General features: G+C 43.2%; 1 long non-coding RNA gene across 3 annotated transcripts in view; it reads right to left on the bottom strand.

Moving 5' to 3' along the window:
• LOC140389226 (uncharacterized) overlaps positions 1-12,896 on the bottom strand; it is a 51,805-nt gene extending 38,909 nt beyond the window's left edge. The window contains exons 1-2 of one of the 3 annotated variants that reach the window (XR_011934301.1): positions 12,583-12,896; positions 7,833-8,006 (exon numbers count right to left, since the gene is read on the bottom strand). This is a non-coding gene — a long non-coding RNA (uncharacterized lncRNA). Of the gene's footprint in view, positions 1-7,832; positions 8,007-8,229; positions 8,304-12,582 lie in introns of those variants that run through there. The other 2 variants (XR_011934300.1, XR_011934302.1) reach the window with 2 other exon arrangements.
• Positions 12,897-16,976: the final 4,080 nt, after the last annotated feature.

The following is a 16,976-nucleotide window of genomic DNA, read 5'->3' as shown; positions in this document are numbered from 1 at the left end:
TCCCACCCAGGTTCCTCACTTCCTTTGCGCTCACAAACCCCGTTTTCTTACCAATCAAAATTGCCACTCCCCGTGACTTTCAATCAAACCCAAGTGGAAAACAGGACCCACCTGAAAACAGGTCAGGTGCTTATCTTGCGGCGATGCAGACTCGACGGGCCGAGGGGGCCTTTTCTCACTGTATTTTTATATGATTCTGTGATATGAATTAGAAAATATTAAGCTGAATCTGTCACTGTTCCCTTGTCAAATACTGATTCTGAAATTAAACTTTAAATCTTCTATGCTTAATAAAACCCAGACGTCTCTCCTCCCACCTTTCTGGGCTCCTTCACTCCTTTCCCTACCGATTAACAGTAGCAGCCCTCTGTCCCATCGACCATTTTGACTGCAGAATTCACCAAGTCTCCTGAGGCAGCGCCTTCAAAGCCCCAACCACTGCTGCCCAGAAGGGCAAGGACAGCAGCTTCCTGGGAACACTAGCACCTGGAGCGTCTTCTCCAATTCACTCACCACCCTGTCTTGGAAATATATCGCTGTTCCTTCACTGTCGCATGGTCAAAATACTGGAACATCCTCCCTAACAGCATTCTGGGTGTACCTACCCGACAGGGGCTGCTGCAGTTCAAGAAGACAGTTCGCCAGCTCGGGATCGGCATTAAATTCTGGCCTAGCTAGTGACACATCCAGTAAGTGAATAAAAAATATACGCCTTGGAGTGCAGCCAAATAGGTTTCTTTCTGAACGGCCACCACGTGGATCAAATAGAGAGGAAATACTGTTCTGAAAGTTAAATCGAAGTCAGGAGAAGCGTACAAAGTGTCTCACTAGAATGGCTAGTTTTTGAAGCGCATACATTGTTTCACAGAGTGCTGCAAACAATCAGCTCACAGTAAAGTACCACAGCCAATGACATTTGTCAGAGTGGAGAGTCTGTGTCTCTGTTGGTTGAGCGGATCCTGTTGGTCCCCGATACCGGCAATTTTCCCCAACTGTTCAAATGATATACTCGGTTTCTCCAGCTCCATGGACAGATAGACAGGGTCCCCGTTTAATGTTGCTTCCAAACAGACACCCCCAACTATGCAACACTTCCGCAGTGCAGGGATTTGCTGTATTGGAGATGCAGATAAATTCAGTTTGTTTAAACAATTCTGAACTGAGGCAGACTCTGACACCCCCAGTAACTGGCAATGAATCGTTTCACTCCTTGTCACATCTACTTAATCCATCTCCTCACAACCCACATCTCTATGAAAGTTGCAGTGTTCAGCCACTTGCATAAACCTATTTGAAACTATTTGACTCTCATTTCCCTTCTGTCATGTAATGAAAAGTTGTCTGAGGACTACAGTGCAGCACTCCCGCAGTGCACGGGGTTGTTGGATTGGGGATGCAGATAAATTCAAAGTTTGTTCATCCAATTACGAACTGAGACAGTGACTGACCCCAGTCAATGACAATGAAACATTTCACCCCCTGTCACAGTTGCTTAATCCATCTTCTCACGTTCCTCGCTTGGACAGCTGCAATGTTAATCCATCGAAATACATTTGTTTGAAACATTTTACTCTCATTTCCCTCCTGTCATGTAATGAAAACGTGACTCTTGTCTGGGGTCCGGTTCCACAGACATCTCCAGTATCGTTCAATTTCCCCATCGTTCGTCTGGGAGACTGGACAGTGAATGTGGGGGAAGGGGACTGAAGTCTCACACTCCGCGGCAGGTAATAGTCACCGGGGCAGCAACTGTAAATTCCCCCTTCTGTAATACCTGGTCCTGTGGCCAATTACAGAATCCCCCAAACCACTCAATTCTCCAGCTGTCTGCTCTATTTGAATCAGCTCAAAGCACCCCCTCTACCCGCTGAGTGAAAGTCAAAGCTTCCCGAGATTTATGGGGTCACCTGGTTTATAAAAATATATTCAGCCTTTTATCCAATCAACAATTTTTCTTTAAAATTAAACTGAAGGTACCAGTTGAGAGATCAGAAATATCAACAATTGCGTATCGCTGGGATATATACTTCACCTACTTCCCATGTCCTTTCCGGGGCGAGCACTGAGGGGCAGAGTCCCCAGCTGAAAAAACTAAGAACTGCAACCTCTTCCTCATTTCTATAGAGTTCCTCAGGATCAGACGGCTCGTTTGGAAATGCTCTGATTCCAGACTCGAAGTGTTTACTATATGTATATTCACACAGACTGGGCTTGTCTCTGCTCTCTGTAATGTTCTTTTCATTTTGTCGATGGACACGTTGGCAGCTTTACTCAGCGGGCGGAAATGACAGATTAGACCAAAAGAAGAAACAGGACTGAAATGTTCAGCTTCTCCCAGTGCGGTCATGTGATTGACCATCCACTCGCCACTTCCGGCTGAAAATGGTTCCAAATCTGCTTGTCTTCGAATCTGCTAGCCTCTCCCATCTTTGAGGTTGGGGATTTTTATGGAGCCTCCTCCTTACACTCTCTGCAATCATGTGGCAGAAACACTTCAATCTGTTGCTTGTGGAATCTTCTCGTTCTGTCAGTACAGACTCTTCAACTGTTTAACATGAATTGAGTCCTGTGCTGCAGCATCAGCAGGCCACGAACGTATTCATCCGCCCGGTGTTTTTTTTTCAGACATGTTCTTCAATAAACCTGTCTCCATTCCCTGGTTTGTTGCTAATCTTAGCGTGAGGGTTGCTCCTCGTTATTGAAGTTCACCCAACCTACTCTGCTGAGGGTCTTTAGTCTCCATGCAACAGAATTCCTGCATTTCTGGGACTATTTCATCAGTTCATAAGTTCATAAGATATAGGAGCAGAATTAGGCCATTGGGCCCATCGAATCTGCTCCGCCATTCTATCATGACTGATAATTTCCCCATCGGCAACCTACAATGCTACAGTCCAAGAGCTGGATTACAAAGTCAGCCAGAACATCTCCTCCCTCGAACACATGACCTAGGACCAGGAGTAGGCAATTTAGACTCCTGAGCTGAAATCCATCATGGCAGATCCCTTTCTGGTGTTATGGGCGATGCGTTTTCAGAACCCCAAAATGTATCATGGAGTTCAATCAACCTCTCCCTTTAATGTATTTGTTCCTTTTCCTCGCACACGGCTTTTTCCCTAGGTGTGGGATTACAATTATGGACACGTGGGTTTTTAAACACAAAACAATGTTTATTCCATGAACTCAAGTTAACATCTTAAATAAACATTGGATCTCTTAACACCCCTTCAAAGATAACTCAGAAAATATTGCAACAGTAAATAATTCCACAAAATATTCCTTCAAACTTCCAAGATACGGTCCACAAACCTAGCTTTTAAAGGCTCCCCTTCCACTGGTCACAACACTAAAACTTTATCCCTACTGGCAAAACTACGAACTTTGGATTTCTTGTCCGCTACCCATTTCATCACATTTTGTGCAACTTTCAAATGTTGTCTAGCCAATTTACCTGCTCTATTTAATCGTTCCCTAAAAGTTGACACGTAATCCAATTGTGTAAATTCCGATTTCCCACCCACCAAATTTTCCTTAATAATTTAAGTGGTCCTTTTACCTCATGACCAAAAATTAGTTCAAAAATACTAAATTTGGTAGACTCATTAGGTGCATCCCGAATTGCAAACAATACGAATGGGATTCCTTTATCCCAATCCTCTGGATAATCTTGACAATACGCCCTCAACATTGTCTTTAATGTCTGATGCCACCTTTCTAACGCTCCCTGCGATTCTGGATGGTACGCAGTTGATTTAAATTGTTTTATTCCTGAGCTATCCATAACTTCTTTGAATAAGTTTGAAGTAAAATTTGATCCTTCTTCTGATTGAATTTCTGTGGGGAGTCCATATCTAGTAAAGAATTTAAGTAACTCCTCCACAATCCTTTTAACTGTAATATTACGTACTGGAATGGCCTCTGGAAACCTAGTAGACACATCCATTACAGTCAAAAGATACTGATTCCCACTTTTTGTTTTAGGAAGCGGTCCTACACAATCGATTAGGACCCTTGTAAAAGGTTCCTCAAATGCTGGAATGGGTATTAAGCGCGCTGGTTTTATCACTGTTTGAGGTTTCCCTATCACTTGCCATGTGTGACATGATTGACAACATTTAACTACATCTTTATGTAGTTCAGGCCAATAAAAATGTTTCTGGATTTTAGCTTGAGTTTTCCTTATTCCCAAATGACCTCCCACTGGTATCTCATGTGCAACTCGCAACACCTCCTTTCTATACCCTACCGGCAATACTACTTGATGAACTTCTGCCCACTTTTCATCCACCTGCATATGTACAGGTCTCCATTTTCTCATCAAGAAATACATTTTATGGTAATAACACTCTGGTATACTCTCAGATTCCTCTTCCGTATACGCTTTCTGATATATCCATTTTATTTCTACATCTTTCTGTTGTAACTCCGCCAACTTAAAATATCCTCCTCATCCTCCACCTGTTCTTGTTCTTTTTCAACCATCTGATCAAAAATCGTTTCTGATAATTGCTCTTCAACTTCATCTTCATTCTTTGATTTCTCCTCTTGTCTTAACATGTGACTTTGCGACCGTGTTGCTACACAATCCAGAAAGATCCCAGTATCCTCTTCCTTCAACACTTCAGTTGACTGATTTTCCACTGGCTTATCAACTACAATAGGCATCACTCCCACCTGCGATCCAGCTATATCATTACCCCAGATAAACTGTATTCCTGGACAAGATAGTTTATCTATTACTCCTACTACCACTTCACCACTCTTCACTGGACTTTCCAACCTTACCTTATATAATGGAATGCTACTCCTCTCACCCTGAATTCCACATATCACCACCTTCTCTGGCAACATTCTTCCGAAACTACATAATTCCTCATCTCTTACCATTAAAGATTGACTAGCCCCTGTATCTCTTAAAATTGTGAATTCTTTAACTGCTCCTCCTGATACACATGAGTAAACTTTACCCACACAAGTAAATTCTTTAAAGACATCTGGCACCTTCTTAACAATTACTTATTGAACAGGCTGTATAATCGTTTGCACCTCCCTCGCTTCCCTTGGGCTTTCCTTTACCACTCTAACAAATCCTACTGTCTTATCCTGTTTTACCACATCAGCCTTCCCAGTGCTTTTCTTCAACCACCAACACTGTGACTTTATATGGCCTAGTTTATGACAGTGAGAACATCTGAAACTTTTCATTTCTTTTCCACCCTCCTGGATTTCTTTTTTAATCTCAGGTACACTCTCTTTATTGTCTCCCATCAGATCACCTTTACCTTTACCACTTGAGTATTTCTCATGTCCCCAATTTCTATTCCTCACCGGCTGAAGCTGATGTCTGAAACCAATCTTTGATATATGAACTAATTCATAATCAACTGCCATTTCCGCTGCTAATCAAGCAGTTTTAACCCTCTGTTCTTCCACATGAGTTCTCACTACATCAGGAATTCAATTTTTAAACTCCTCCAAAAGTATAATTTCTCTGAGAGCTTCATACGTTTGGTCTATTTTCAAAGCCCTTATCCACCTATCAAAATTACTCTGTTTGAGCCTTTCAAACTCTATGTATGTTTGACCAAATTCTTTCCTTAAATTTCTAAACCTTTGTCTGTAAGCTTCAGGCACTAGCTCATATGCACTCAATATGGATTTTCTTCACGTCCTCATACGTTCCAGATACCTCCACCGGTAGTGATGCAAACACTTCACTATCTCTACCTAGCAGCTTTGTTTGAATCAGTAACACCCACATATCCTGTGACCATTTCATTTGTTTAGCTACCTTGAAATGAAAATGGCTTCCACTTCCTTTTCGTCAAACCTTGGCAAGCTTGGACATATTTAAATATATTTCCACCAAGCCTTTGACTATGATGCCCTTTCTCACTATCCCCATCACTATCATCCAACTGTACGGTTCCCTTTACGTCTGCCAATTTTAACTGATTGTCATGTTTCGTGGCCATTTTCTGAAGTTCAAACTCCCTCTCTTTATCTTTTTCCCTGATCTGTATCTCCCTTTTTTCTTTTTGTTCTGCTCGGGCTATTCTTTCTTTTCTCCTTTCTTCTCCCTCATTTGATTTTTCCTCTCTCTCTCTCTTTCTCTTTCTTTTTCCTCTCTCTCTTTTTCTCTATATTTTTCCTCTCTCCCCTTTCTCTTTCTTTTTCCTCTCTCTCTCTTTCTCTTTCTTTTTCCTCTCTCTCACTATCGTTTGCCAGCCGCTTTAATTCTTTCCCATGTTCCATTTGTTTAATTTGCAACTGAATTTTTGCCATTTCCAATGAGTCAAACTCTGTCTCAGGAAACTTTAAACGCTTAACCACCACCATAATTACCTCACCTTTTCCCATTTTGTCAGGTAATGTTAACTGCAATGTTCTTGCCAAATTTAACAGTCTGCTTTTCGTTTCTGTCCGTAAAGTACTACGTGTGACCTTCTCCACACCCAAAAATGTCTGAGCCTCTGAAAGAGCAATTGTTCGCAACACTCTCCCCACTTAAACTAAAATACCACACAGGAAAAACAACAATCCTTCACTGTCTTTAAGTTCACAAAAGCCAATCCAATAGATAGAATTTTATCCCCCTCGAACCCCCAATTGTTGTGGCCGATGCTTTTTCAGAACCCCAAAATGTATCATGGAGTTCAACCAACCCTTTAATGTATTTGTTGCTTTTCCTAGCACACGGCTTTTTCCCTAGGTGTGGATTACAATTATGGATACGTGGGTTTTTAAACACAAAACACTGTTTATTCCATGAACTCAACTTAACATCTTAAATAAACATTGGATCTCTTAACACCCCTTACTTCAAAGATATTTACTACAGAAAATATTGCAGCGGTAAATAATTCCTTGGAATGTTCCTTCAAACTTCCAAGAGACTTAACACCTTTAAACAAAATCACATCAGGTTAAAGGCTTCACTATTATAAGTTTAAATCACCCAAATGATCCAGAGATAGTCTTTCATGGCAGAGATCCAGCTCACTGCAAAACAAGACACACACCCAACTCTTTTCCTCCAAACTGCAAAGCTGCAAAATGGCTGAGCTGACCTCAGCTCCACCCACTCTCTGACGTCACTGTTTTCTTAAAGGTACATTGCTTAAACATCATATCTTAAAGGTACTCTCACATGACACTGGCCTTATCTCCACCGTCCCACCCACATTCTCCATAACCCTTCAACCCATCCCCAATTACAAATCTGTCAACTCCTCCTTGAATATTTACTCACTGTCCCTGCATCCACCACACTCTGGGATTGCGAATTCTACAAATTAACAACCCTTTGGGAGAACCCTTAAGTAACCCTGAAGGGGATCAGGGATTATGGGAAGAAGGCAGGAGAATGGGGATGAGAAAATATCAGCCATGATTTAATGGTGGAGCAGACTCGATGGGCCAAGTGGCTTAATTCTTCTCTACGTCTTATGGTCTTATGGTCTTAAGTAGTTTCTCCTCAAAGCTGTTTTAAATTTGCCATCTCTTATTCTAAGAATTATGACCTCTCATTTTAGAATGCCCAACAAGAGGAAGCATTAGCTCCACGTCTGCTTTACCCACACCTTTTAACATCTTGCACACCTCAATTATATGTGATCTAATTTTTCTAAACTCTTCAGAGTGCACCCCTAAACTGTTCAATCTCTCCTCATACGACAAAGCCCTAATCTATGGAATCAATCTAGTGACCCTCCTCTGAACTGCCTCCAATGCCACTGCATCTTCCCTCAAATAAGGCGACCAAAACTGTGCACAATACTCCAGGTCCGGTCATACCAATGCCTTATATAGTTGCAGCAACACTTCCTTACCTTTATATTCAATTCCTTTTCCTATAAATGCCAACAGGGGCTGCTGAGCACAGGGCTAAATCGTTGGCTTTGAAAGAAGACCAAGGCAGGCCAGCAGCATGGTTCAAATCCTGTAACAGCCTCCTTGAATAGGCGCCGGAATGTGGCTTTTCACAGTAACTTCATTGAAGCCTACTTGGGACAATAAGCGAATTTCATTTTTCATTTCATTTCATTTTTCATTTCATTTGTTTTCCTTATTACTTGCTGCACCTGCATACTCGTTTTCTACGACTCATGCACGGCGGCACCCAGATAACTCTGTATCTGAGCACCTCTAAGTCTCTCCCTATTTCAATAATAAGTTGCCTTTCTATTTTTTGACCAAAGATTTCAGCAAATCTTCCCTCATCGTTACCTTGACAATCCTCCTCTATTTTTCGGGATGAAATGCAATGATAACACCTCTGACAGGGAGTCTCCCCGCATTCGTTGGAGTTCTCATCCTGTGCTGGTCTTCGCCTTCTCCACTATTTAACGTGTGAGTCGAAATGAGTGTTCACACAAGGCAGCGGCCACAGCCGCTTTGGGAAATGGGCGAAACTAGGTGAGAGTCGCCAGCGGAACCTTCCCCCCGGGAATGCGTTTCCGCCGGCATTGCGAAGTCCGGTACAACGGGACGAGGCCAATCAAAGGTTCAATAGTTGTGAAGGCATTTCAAGATTGTGCGTTGTAACTCGTAGAACATGACAATACCCAGAAAATGTCCCGGTCACTCATTCCATCCAGACTAATACCCAGTCTTGTAACTGGACCAAGATACAACAGGAGAGAGAGACTGAGGACATGAAACTCTTCCTCACTATAAGCCAGTTCGGCGGCAAACCATGGTCAATAGCTTTGTGTGAACATTTTCTTTCTATCATCAATGTTGTATTCAGAATTTGAGAGTAGACTGGAGCCTAATCGGTGTGTTAGATAAGTTTACTATATCTTCCTAACTTTTGCTGTCCGTCCACCTCCGTTTAGAAAGTCAGTCATCTAATAAGACCATAAGTCATAGGAGCGGAAGTAAGGCCATTCAGCCCATCGAGTCCACTCAACCATTCAATCATGGCTGATTTCAACTCCATTTACCCACTCTCTCTCTATAGCCCTTAATTCCTCGAGAAATCAAGAACCTTTTATCCCAACTCTCTGCCTTCTGCCTGACAGCCAATCATCAATCCATGTTAGTACCTTGCCTCAAATACCATGGGCCCTTATTTTACTCAGCAGTCTCCTGTGAGGCGCCTTATCAAAGGCCTTTTGGAAGTCAAGATAGATAACATCCATTGGCTCTCCTTGGTCTAACCTATTTGTTATCTCTTCAGGAACTCTAACAGGTTTGTCAGGCACAACCTACCCTTACTAAATCCATGCTGATTTGTCCTAATCCGACCCTGCACTTCCACAAATTTAGAAATTTCATCTTTAACGATGGATTCTAGAATCTTGCCAACAGCCGAGGTTAGGCTAATTGGCCTATAATTTTCCATCTTTTTTCTTGTTCCCTTCTTGAACAGGGGGGTTACAACAGCGATTTTCCAATCCTCTGAGACTTTCCCTGACTCCAGTGACTTTTGAAAGATCATAACTAACGCCTCCACTATTTCTTCAGCTATCTCCTTTAGAACTCTAGGATGTAGCCCATCTGGGCCTGGAGATTTATCAATTTTTAGACCTCTTAGTTTCTCTAGCACTTTCTCCTTTGTGATGGCTACCATATTCAACTCTGCCCCCTGACTCTCCTGAATTGTTGGAATAGTACTCATGTCTTCTACTGTGAAGACTGACGCAAAGTACTTATTTAGTTCCCCAGCTATTTCCTTGTCTCCCATCACTAGATTACCAGCGTCATTTTGGAGCGGCCCAATGTCAACTTTTACCTCCTGTTTGTTTTTAATGTGTTTAAAGAAACTTTTACTGTCATTCCTAATGTTACTGGCTAGCCTACCTTCATATTTGATCCTCTCTTTCCTTATTTCTCTCTTTGTTATCCTCTGTTTGTTTTGTAGCCTTCCCAATCTTCTGACTTCCCACTACTCTTTGCCACATTATAGGCTTTCTCTTTTGCTTTGATGCATTCCCTGACTTCCTTTGTCAGCCATGGCTGCCTAATCCCCCCTCTGATAACCTTTCTTGTCTTTGGGATGAACCTCTGTACTGTGTCCTCAATTACTCCCAGAAACTCCTGCCATTGCTGTTCTGCTGTCTTTCCCAGTAGGCTCCGCTCCCAGTCGATTTTGGTCAGTTCCTCCCTCATGCCCCTGTAGTTACCTTTATTTAACTGGAACACCTTTACATCTGATTCTACCTTCTTTCTTTCAAATTGGAGATTGAATTCTACCATATTATGATCACTGCCTCCTAAGTGTTCCCTTACTTTAAGATCTTTTATCAAGTCTGGCTCATTACATAACACTAAGTCCAGAATGGCCTGTTCCCTCGTAAGCTCCATCGCAAGCTGTCCCAAAAAGCCCTCCTGTAAACATTAAATGAATTCCCTTTCTTTGGGTCCACTGGCAACATTATTTATCCAGTCCACCTGCATATTGAAGTCCCCCATGATCACTGTGACCTTGCCTTTCTGACATGCCCTTTCTATTTCATGGTGCATTTTGTGCCCCCGGTCCTGACCACTGTTAGGAGGCCTGCACATAACTCCCATTATGTTTTTTTTGCCTTTGTGGTTCCTCAACTCTACCCACACAGACTCCACATCATCTGACCCTATGTCGTTTAGTGCTATTGATTTAATTTCATTCCTAATTAACAAGGCAACCCCGCCCCCTCTGCCCACCTCCCTGTCTTTTCGATAGGTTGTGAATCCCTGGATGTTTAAATGCCAGTCCTGAACCCCCTGCAACCACGTCTCTGTGATGCCTACCACATCATACCTGCCAGTCACAATCTGGGCCACAAACTCATCTACCTTGTTCCGTACACTGCGCACATTTAAATATAGCACCTTTAATTCTCTATTGACCGTCCCTTTTTGTTTTCTTAGTGTGGTGGACCTTGGTTTACTGAGCCTTTCCATACACTGTCATATTTTGTGAGATGGGGACTATTATAACCTCTCATGAGTTCTGTCTTTTCGTGCTTTTTTGTATTCCTAAGCAGCTACGCATCCCACTGATTACTTCACCTCCCACTGATTACTTCACCTACTTTCCCTTCCCCCCCAATCTCTAGTTTAAAGTCCTATTGACCACCCTATTTACTCTTTTCGCCAGAACACTGGTCCCAGCTCGGTTTAGGTGGAGACCATCCCAACGGTATAGGTCCCCCCTGTCCCAAAACTGATGCCAGTGTCCCATGAAAAGGAACCCCTCTTTCCCACAACACTCTTTCTGCCACGTGTTAACTTCCCTTATTCTTGCCTCCCTATGCCAATTTGCACGTGGCTCGGGCAGTAATCCGGAGATTATGACCCTTGAGAACCTTTTTTTAAATTTGAATCTTAGCTCTTCATAATCTCTAAACAGGCCCTCTTTGCTAGACTTGCCTATGTTGTTGGTACCGACATGGACCACAACAACTGGATCCTCCCCCTCCCTCGCCAGTATCCTTTCAAGCCGGTCAGAGATATCCCGCACCCTAGCACCGCGCAGGCAACTTACCATGTGGGACTCTTTATCCCGCTCACAAAGGATACTATCTATCCCCCTGATAATAGAATCCCCTACAACTACAACTTGCCTATTTACTCCCTCCCCTTGAATGGCCTGCTGAACCATGGTGCCTTGGTCAGCTGACTCATCCTTCCGGTAGCCCTGTTTGCCATCCACACAGGGAGCAAGTGCCTCGAACCTGTTGGACAGGGTCAAGGACTGAAGCTCCTAAGTTCCTGACTGCTGGTTCCCTTTACCTGCCTGACTTGCATTCACACTTTGCTGTCCCTGGCCACTGGCAGGATTTAAACTACTTACTCCGACAGGTGTGACTGCCTCCTGGAACGCAATGTCCAGGTAAGTCTCCCCCTCCCGGATGTGCCTCAGTGTTTGAAGCTCAGACTCCAGCTCATCAACTCTGAGCCGGAGCTCTTCGAGCAGCCAACACTTACTGCAGATGTGGTCGCTGCAGCTCGCAATGGGATCTGCCAGCTCCCACATCAAGCAGCTCAAGCACATCACCTGACCAGCCATCTCTAATTAATTAATTAGTTTAATTTAAGTTTACGAGTTTATATCTTCCCAAAAGCCTCACAGGCTACCTTCAAAGACATTTACCCATGGACCCCAGGTTTCGATGTTCCTGTGACCTCTTTCAATTTGTATATTTGCTTTGGTCATTATTTTGGCCGAAAATAATTATGTGACATATCTGGGATTTAAATTCCATCCGCCGCCAACCTGCCCACTCTATCAGCCTGGTTTCCTCCTTCAGTTGACCAAATTGTTCGATTTTAATTTGTGTCTTAGGGACGCAAAGCGATGTAAACAAATTGAGACGATAGGGGTGGGAATTTCAGATTTCAGAAACTCAACACCACTGTCCTTCGTATTCCTCTTCCTATCCTCCAAATTGCTTTTCGATGGCCAGGACAAACTGCAGTAATTCAGCAGACTGACATCAATAACACCACCATCTCGGTGACCTCTACTGGCAAGAACGTCAAGAAAATCAAAATAGTGTGGACACCATCACATCAAAGTCAGAAATACAGTGATTTTAACAGACATTATCATTACTTCTTGCATTGGTTTAAATAATGAAACATTCTTACCAAAATCTTCATGTACAATTGGAGTTTGGCTTCCCCAGAGCCCTCAACGGTAGGGATAATAAACAATTATATTTTTCTTTATCTTAGCTCGTTAACAGCTCAGCGAGGTAATATATTTACTTTGCTCCTCGTTCTGTCCAAGTCAGATGTACCTAAGATTGAAACTATGGCACAGAAAGTCAAAGTAAAGTCGCCATAGCCACAGATGACCATAGGCTGCTTTCCCGTTTGGGGGTGGGTGGGAGAGCTGACTGGTGGTGATTTAACCTGAGGATCACCACACCACAGGCGAGAGGCAAGGTTGAGAAGCCATGAATAACCTCAGTGGGCGCAGGAATTCAACCTTGCTCTGCATCAAGCGTCCAAGTAACAGTTATTGCCGTACTGAATGTCTGTCTCTAACATATCGTGGTTACTCATTGCTAGTTTTACATTTACTGTCAGAATGTTAACTCGCTTGGACATCGTGTTCTTTTCTGTTTCTGAAATCTGTATTGTGTTCAATCTGGAAAATGTTCACAAAATATCTCCGACAGTGGAATTAATCTTATCCGTGAATGACGGAAAATCTCTCCTGCCTAAACGGTACCGGCAGGAGATTCCCGGGAGGACAGCGGAGCACTTTCAGCATATTTCGGACATTTCAGATAGATATAAGGAGACATTTCTTCACACAAAGAGTGGTGAGCCTGTGAAATTCATTACCACAGGAAGTCGTTGATGCTAAAAGTTTGAATATATTTAAGAGGCGGCTAGATAAAGCACTTGGGGAGAATGGGATCAAAGGCTATGGAGAGAAAGCAGGATTAGGCCATTGAGTTGGATGATCAGCCATGATCATGATGAATGGCGGAGCAGGCTCGAAGGGCCCAACAGCCTCCTGCTCCTATCTTCTATGTATCTATGTTTATCCTCAATGGATCTCTCACGACTTTGAACAAACCCGATGATTCATGGAAGACCATGGCTTGTGAATGACAACAATTCGTAAATTTGCTGAGAGAGTACAAACCTTCAAACAACAAATCTACACAACCCTTCAAACATAAATTTAGCATAATTTGTAAACAGGATGCATGGGGAATGAGAAACAAAAGGTAAGGGCTTTAACATAAGTACAGAGAGTCACAGACAGGACATGAAAAAATACCCCACGTGACTTAGTCTCTGGATGCTGCAATTCATTTAACAGACACCTTAGGGCCAGTCCAACCAAGTCCTCCACGATGCAGTGGACTGCTTGGGAGCAAGGAACAGGATTTCACTGAAGTATATTGGAATGTGAAGAAGCAATACAGCGAATAGTCCAATAGCCAGCCACGAGAGCACAGTGGATTAGTAATCCATTGTGTTAACCACTTGGCCACCTCGTCAACTGCTTTATTTAATTTCCATATCTATCAACAGGACGATCTGATGATCATCTGTCCCATTTTATTTAGTATCACCGAGACTTTAAAGTTGCTGAGCCATAATATCAAAATACCCCATGCATCACCCTGACACTCTGCATCGGAGCACCTCTCCAGAGGTACTGTCAACACAATTAATCATCTGCGAGTCCTCTGTTTTTGAAATCTCACCTGCAGAGGCTGATTTAACCCTATCATTACCACACTTTGATTGGAACCACCCAATTACAAAAATGACAAAATATCCCTGTGCCTGCCTGCGCCAGGTCAGTGTTAGGATCAGCTAATGTCCATACTCACCCTCCTACCAGCTCAGCAACATTCAAATCCCAAACCAGGGGAGCATGGTGGTTTGGGCTCCCAGCCGTCTTGTGTCAGATTCAAAGTTGAATTATTTTCATGTCCTCTCTGTGACTCTCTGAATTTCTGCTGTGAGTGCGCGAGCTCCGGCTCTGGTCGCATTTTAACCGGGCTTTTCACTATTGTGCACATTTCTTTTTTCTCTTTTCTTGTTTAAGTTTCGATATTTATTGACCAATGCTTTGGCTTATAGAACTGGGTCAAAATGCTTAAATCCACTCTGGTTCGTGCAAGCTGCCATTAGTGGCGCAGTTGCTGCTCAGGAGATTCCCGCGCTGACCATGCGCTGTGGATCGACGGATGACGGCTGCTAACGAAAATGTTGTTCAGTTCGAAAGTCTCGGCTCTGCCGTGCAGTATACCAAGGCCCAGTTTCAGGAGCTTTGATGCATTTTTCTGGAGGCATTGGATGCACATGGGAGGTTCTTGTAACAGAGAGAGCACTGTATCTGGTGGAAGCCTGCATACATACAGTTGACATCCCGTTGCATGTCTTGTTCCATCTTGATGGGGCCAGAGAGGAGTGCTGTTGAACCAGGTTCTTAAGGTGAGGTAGTGGCGAAGTTCCCACTTGAGTTTACGAATTAGATGTCATGTTTCGGAAATCTCGATCTGGAGGCTGGGCAGTTCAAATGCAACAGAACACACTTAAACTTGTCATGGAGGCCAGGGTTGTATTTGCCTCTGGTCCTGTGTTGCCCTGTATCGGTCGAGAGGGATGGGGATGGCCTGACCCGCCGGGTCATCCTCCACAGATGGAGCCTAGGTTGGTGACTCCCGGCATTTGGTGACACAGCTTGCTGAATGCAACGATGTTTGTGCTTCAATCATTGGGACCTTTGTAGATCCTGAGGAATGTTCACCGATTTTGATCTGGCCTCATTCCTGATTTCCACTACCTTCGTGTTTCAATGGAGATTATGTTATCCTGAGGACTGCCTCAAGTTTCACTTATTATCCTGGACTTTGCTCCCTGATAATCGTGTTGTTGTCTGCTGATGTCTCAATTTATTTTTTTGCAGGGACGTGAATAATTTGCGTGTGAAGCCCTGCACCGTTTGTTATCCCGATTTAATAAGTTATATCATGTTAATCCGAGTGTTGAATCCGGAATTTGTGCACCGTTTTTTCATTGTTTGATAATCCACATGGGGGGGGGGGGCGGAATGGGCTGCTTTTTGTGTGTTCCCGCTTCACTTAGAAGGAAGATGAGCAGAACGGAGCAGGATGTGGGGTGGAAGGTGTAGGGATTGGTTCCGTAATCCAGGAAGGCTCCATTAGTTAGAATGAAATTTGTGTTTGTTTTTAAACTTCTTTTAATTTTGTTTTAGTGCCTTTTCCCCTTTCAGGCACAGGCAGACTGCGTGATCCTGTTGAAGACTGGGAATTTTCTTTCCTCTTCCCTTGGGACGAGTCAGTCTTTCTCCTCATATGGGTCTCCTTCTGTAACTGTTTACTTCTACATCGGAGCATCACTGAGAATGAGGGTGGTCGTGAGTATCATTGTTTGGAAATAGCTCTTGTGGGTGGTGGTGGGGGTGGGGGTGGGGGCTTCCCTTCTTTTCCTTGGTTTTGGTACATGGGGTTGGTTCTGACGCTGGCTTGGTCTGATTGGTGGTGGGAGCCCTTGGTGCGAGGGCATAGGTGGGGACGGGGGCGGGGTGAAGTTGGATGGGAGGACCGGCCTCTTCCCTCCTCGAGCCCGTGATGCGCACGTCTTGACTGTTGCTCGTCTGCTTGGTTGGGCTCAGTGGTATATGCCCTATTTTGTGTGGAGGTGGGTGAAGTCCAGTGTCCTCTACGATATATAAAGTGAATCCCAGGAGTCACATGATATTTATACGACTGCTCCTTATCTCCATTTGGTGGTGAGAAGTATTACTATCTATTGTCAACCCTTTGCATTCCTTGCAACATACATCTTGTTACATCCCCCTTTCTTTGAATATGTTTATAAATCATTACAAAAAGTTATACACGGTGGGCAATGTATGCACTGTACATGTAATTGCATATTGTTACGTTAATAATAAGTTATTATTTTTTTACAATTCATATATTGAGTCTGTACACAATATTCACGGTGGTAATATAGTACATAAGCAATAAGTCATCAGTTCAATCGATCAGGTTTTCGACTGATGCTGCTTTTGAACTACCTTTGTTGCCTCAAGTGGTATTTTTCTTGTGTTTGTGGTGTCTCCTTTGCCCGAAAAATTATGTTTTAGCTGTGCCACAGCTTCAGTGGAATCAGCCATAATGTGCATTTTCGTGCAACATCATCAGCTGAATATTTTGGAACATCTGTTTCTAGTGCGTGCGCTTGCATGGCACATTTGATGGGAACTTCTCATATTACTTTTTTTGCCTTTGCAATCATTCACTCAACTTTCCATTTCTTTTCAGCCCACAATGGCTATCAAACTTTTCAGTAACTTTTTTATATCTTTTTTTCTCAACATCATTCTCAAAGTGGAATGAGCTATACAATTCCAAAGCCAGTTTTAGGCTGTTTTGTCCTTCTTGGTGTCGAGCATCTTAAGTGTTGTTGGCGCTGAACTCATCCAGGCAAGTGGAGAATATTCCATTAGCCTCCTGACTTGGGCCTTGTAGATGATGGAC

The sequence above is a fragment of the Scyliorhinus torazame genome, chromosome 14 (assembly GCF_047496885.1).
Source record: "Scyliorhinus torazame isolate Kashiwa2021f chromosome 14, sScyTor2.1, whole genome shotgun sequence".
NCBI lineage: Eukaryota > Metazoa > Chordata > Chondrichthyes > Carcharhiniformes > Scyliorhinidae > Scyliorhinus > Scyliorhinus torazame.
Note: the sequence above shows the minus strand (reverse complement) of the source record. Positions and strands in the feature narration are given on the sequence as shown.